The sequence below is a fragment of the Pinus tabuliformis genome, chromosome 7, assembly GCF_031772625.1.
Source record: "Pinus tabuliformis cultivar Carrire ecotype Pingquan chromosome 7, CPIR1, whole genome shotgun sequence".
Lineage (NCBI taxonomy): Eukaryota > Viridiplantae > Streptophyta > Pinopsida > Pinales > Pinaceae > Pinus > Pinus tabuliformis.
Genome location: NC_142293.1, coordinates 356,609,566 through 356,614,948, shown reverse-complemented (window position 1 = coordinate 356,614,948; position 5,383 = coordinate 356,609,566). Strand labels below are relative to the sequence as shown.

Genomic DNA, 5,383 nt, shown 5'->3' with positions numbered 1-5,383 from the left:
ATGCTGCAAAGTGCGCTTTCGGTATTACAAATTATGCAAACAACGTACACAGTGCTATCCCACTATGCCGTAGTGGACATAAATAATCTTTTAAGTGGCCAAATTTCTAAAGCCACTAAATGGACTCTATATAAGAAACTCTGCACTCAAAATACTTTCAAAGCAAATCGTCTCTCGAATATTCAGACAAGCTTCATAGAATTGCTGGTGCAGAATCTTTTTCTGATCAATTCGAATCGCTGTGATGCATTGCACTTGACAATAGTTTATATATAAGTTTAGGACCCCAAGTTCTATTGTATCAAGGATTGTCCTTCTGGTTTGTCAATGGCGGATCAAAAGTCCAGCGAGTGTAACATCAACATTGAAAGTAGCAGAGCAGAAAATTCTGAAAGTAATTTTGCTGAGGAGCCCAATATATTTACAAGATCAAACAAAATTCCAATCTGGAAGCTCGTTCTGAAGGATTTTTTTAGAAGAGTATGGAAGATGGGGAAAGACGATTGGCGAAAAGTTATACACGCGATCAAGGTTGGGCTTGCACTGTCAGTGGTATCTCTGTTCTATCTCATGGAGCCTTTATTTAATGGTGTGGGTAATAATGCCATCTGGGCTATCATGACCGTTGTGGTGGTTTTTGAGTTTACTGCAGGTAATTGCTAACACTTTTCGTTGATTATTCGATCAATTAGTTTAATCGATGCAAATCCTTGGATTAATACTATCGAACTTGAACAAACCTTTGTTCCGGTTCAGAATTACTGTTTTGTGTTTTTTCTTTTATACGTTAATGTAATTATAAATGCAGATGCGTCCATGTTTAGATCTTTTGGCTTTATAAAATTGGATTTAAAATGTCCTCATCTCAATAGGTTGAACAATTTTGTTAAAACCAAAGGTAATCGTAAGATATGACCTAATATTTTTGATTGGATATGCGTGCGAGTATAAGATTTCTTGTGAAATATCCTTGTGCAGGTGCCACTCTTATTAAGGGCTTGAATAGAGGAATCGGGACAGTGCTCGCAGGATCTCTTGGTATATTGGTTGGATGGGTAGCCCAAAGGGCCGGGACAGTAGGAGAACCCATTCTTATCGCTGCTTCGTGTTTCATTCTAGGTTTGATGATGTGCTGAACCTGTTTTTTGAATATTAAAAAATTGTATGATACACCTGTAAAAAGAAGTAACTTCCAAGAATATTTAGGAATTTACGGGGTGAGATTAAACTAATTATTATTTTAACAGGCATCTATCTAACATTGTTTTTTAAAATATATTTTTAAAATTTACAATAATATGAAAATAATAGAAATTTTGGTAACTCTGAAAATAATAAAAATTTTGATAAGATTAACAAAATTTTAAAGGTCTAAAATAAATTTGGGAGGGTGCAGAATCTATTTCCACCGCTTAAAAACTATTAAACTGATTTTTTAAATTCTTTAACCAGATTCCGTAAAAAAAAATCCTATTCAAACTGATTTTTTTAATTCTTTAACCAGATTCCGTAAAAAAAAAAAAATCCTCGTGATATCGGTAGGCATGGCCAAATTAAATTAAAAAAGCTTGGACATTTTACTTTAGATATCGTTCTTACCATAATTGTTTTTACAGGGGCATCTGCAACATACCTTCGGTTTTTCCCCAAAATAAAGCGCAAATACGATTACGGCGTTGTGATTTTTATCCTGACCTTCAATATGATAACAGTCTCCGGATACCGGGTTGACAACATATTTCGCATGGCTTACGAACGGCTTTCTACAATAGCGATTGGTTCCGCTATTTGCCTCGTTATAAGTTTATTCGTACTAATGGATTGTAGGTAAGCAATTTCAAGAATGAGGCAATGAAGAAATGAACACAGCTGAGCAGAGACTCGGATTGGAATCCTGCAACAAATTCATTCACTTGAGCAAATTCATTCACTTGAGCAAAGGGCGCGGCAGCACAGACATAAAAATCGAGCTATCGTGAGATTTATATGGGTGAAGCAGCAGGGATGGTAGATCTTTGGGCATTTTGGTGTAGATCATGCACCGGTAGGTTTGCACAGGGCAAGGTAGCCTGTCTGCGTTAAGTATACAGTGCGGTATCTTTTTCGGGTGTCTGTTTGCTGCACCATGATTATAACAAGCCCATATCAGCTACGAAACGAGCCGCTGAAACGAATGGCTCGCTGGCGGTGGGTCCGTCCGGCTTCTTCATTAACCTTTCAGTGTTCCAGATCAACGATCACACTTCATTCCATCGTCTAACATCATAAATCTACGGTCAACAATAAGACACAGCAGCACCTGGGGTAATTCATTTCAAATGGAAACGCCTTACGGCGTAATTACTTCTATTCTTGTAGCTTTAGCCACTACTTCTCCTATATTTGATGTTTATATTTAAGAACCTTTGGAGTGAAATATGACATCATAACCATGGTCATACATTTGAATTACACTCAACAAGTTATGCTTGAGTTCATCCGCAAAAAGAATGTTGTTAGCTTTGCCTCTTCCATTTTCCAAGTTGAGGATGCCTTTTCCCATTATCTTTCTTGGAGCATCATTTCCAAAAGTAATATTGCCTATCTTGTCTTCTCTTAGTGATAATAATTCATTCCTATCACCAGTTATATTGTTGGAGAATCCACTATCCACATATTAGTGGTTGCCCTGATTATGAGCATATAAAACAATGCCACACTCTTTGTACTTTTCTTCCTTTTTCTTCTTCCATGTCTTGGGTGCTTCTTGAGTTTTCTTGGCCTGAGGAGTTGATTTGAATGTTTTGGTTCTATAATTAGTTACCTTATTTCCATAGTTATGATATTTATCACATTCAACATCATTAAATAAAAAAGAAAAAGGATCGATGTCCTTGAGATTATTCCTTTGTGAATTTACAAATATGTTATCTTTGTTTGACTGATAAGATTTATTTATTCTATTTCGTATTTGTTTAATTAAAATTTATGCTCTATAATTTAAAACTTTATGTCCAAAATTTGTACATGAAAAACAATAACCATAGAAAATATTTCGGTGCTTGGGAGCAATTTGTCTTTAAGAATATGAATTGTAGATTCTTTGAAGATTTCTATTTGAGGGGGATGAGATTTTTGTTGATTTATCACTTGATCTTTGTGGCTCTTTGAATTCCTTTTACAACCTTTCTTTTATTGATGTTAATTCCTTTCATTTCCTTTGGTTGCAATGTTGTTAGGTACTTTGATTGCTTCAACATAGTTGATTGGTTCTTTGTCTTCAGCTTTCTTGGTTCTTAATTCTCGTTCATAGTGCAAACTAGTTCTGATGAGAGGGGGTAGTTAAACACTCAAAGCCTCGTATACTCTATTAGATCCTTTAATAAAATTCAAGTTCTAGTTTAGTTGAGCCTTTGTTTTCTCTAATTCCTTCCTAAGGAAAACTATCTCTCCATGTAGCTTTTCACAAACCTTGCCCTTGTCTTTCATTTGTTGCAATAGAGTGTCATCAATATTATTTTCTTCTTCCAACTTAACTTTTATAAGAAGTGATGAATCTTTAGAGTTATCCTTTTCTTCTTCAATTTTTTCCAGCGTCTCTTTCTTCTTCTTATTATTTTTCCTGATCCTTTGAATTTCAACTAAGGAACTAGTCATTTCACCTTCTAGATCTACTTCAACCTCTTGTTCTTCAAACTCAACTTGTACTTCATCTATATTTTCTAAGGCCATGAGCATAAAGTCCTTGATTGTTTCTTTCATTCTTTCTTCATTAAAGGACTGCTCTTCTTCATCTTTTGATGAATTTTTGTCTTCTTGGGTATAGAAACTCTTCTTCTTAAACTTTATTTCCTTCTTTACTCTCCTATATTTATTATTCTCTTTATGATCACATTCATTGTTTTCTTCCTAATGTGATATTTAGATGCATAATGACCCACTTTTCCACAATTAAAGCATTTCAAGAGAAATTTGACTTTGTATTTTCTAGATCCTCTCTTCAATATTCTAACAAAATTTACCTCTTCTTCATCAGATCCATAGCTCAAGTCTTACTAATCTTATTCGCTCTTATTGTCATCTTTGAAGGTTGTCTCTTTTGATGTAGATCTACCTTTTTAGGCTTTCATTTCATAGGTTGTCAATGTTCCATGTAACTGATCCTATGTTAATGTGTTGATATCTTACATCTCATCAATGACATATACTTTGCCATTAAATATGGAAAGAAGAGATCTCAACAAATTTTCAAGTACAAAGGAATCTCACCCACAAGTTCATAAAGTCCTCTTATGGTATTAAATATTTCATCCACTCGAAGTAAGAATTTGGCTATGCCTTCATCCTAGTTCATCTTTAATTATTCAAATTGCATTATGTATATTTGGAGTTTAGCTTTCTTTACTTTGCTATCACCTTCATAAAAATTCATCATCTCATCCCATATTTCTTTGTTTGTTGTGCAGTGCATGAATTTAACCAACTCAGATTCAGGCAAACCACTTAGGATTACATTCATTTCTTTAGAATTGTAAGTTAACTCAAGCTTGTCTTTTTTTTTTCCCGTAGAAAAAGTCGTAATTTCTATTAGATCTTAAGAAATTACATTTTGTAGATGCCTAAGCATATGCATAATGTGGCTTGCCGCCTCCCAGATAGTAGCTAGAAGAATACAGTTTGACTACAACTATGTACAAGCAGAACCGAAAAAAAACAGTTTTTGCCTAATACAAAGAGGGAGGGAAAATTATGTTTTTCTCCCCTTTTTCTTCTCAACCTTTCGCCACTCTCCTTGGGTTGGAGAGGATGAAAAAAGGACTAGAGAGGAATCCTCCACAGTATGAGGCGCGTCCTTATCTGAATCAGAGTGTTCTAGAGAGTGATGTCTTTTAGCCCCGCTAGTGTCCTCAAGAACTAGATTTTTCTTCGGCAAAGAGGCCAACATTCCCTGAGCTGCCAAAGTCTCTGATTCTGGCATCATGTGATATTGACTAGGTGCTATGGGAGAGGCAGCCGCGGCTTCACCCCCAATTGGATCATCGTCATGTTCAGGTGGAGGGTTGTCTGCCTCCTCGTCTTCTGTTTCTTCTTCTGGGTTCTCTGTGTGTTGCCAGCCTCTTGGTTTTTTTGCTTGTTTCTTGTTCCTTCTGTTTTCCCTTTTGGCTTGAGGACAGTTATTACGGAGATGACCTGTCTATTGACAGCCTCGGCATCTGAAAGTCGTGTTTTTGTAATCTAGTGTTTGTTTCCACTGGGAGTTGTTATGGATCAAGATGATGTTGTCCGGAAGCCCTTGACTGAGGTCAACTTCGACACAGATTCTGGCAAAAGTATGAATGCATCTAGCAATTCTTTCGGTATCTTTCTTGATGTATTTGCCTATTGCATTCCCCATTGCTTCAAA

At 35.8% G+C, this 5,383-nt stretch overlaps 1 pseudogene; it reads left to right on the top strand.

Annotated features, from left to right (window-relative positions):
- The first annotated feature begins 260 nt into the window (after positions 1-260).
- LOC149247424 (aluminum-activated malate transporter 12 pseudogene) lies at positions 261-1,831 on the top strand (annotated as a pseudogene).
- The last annotated feature ends 3,552 nt before the right edge of the window (positions 1,832-5,383 follow it).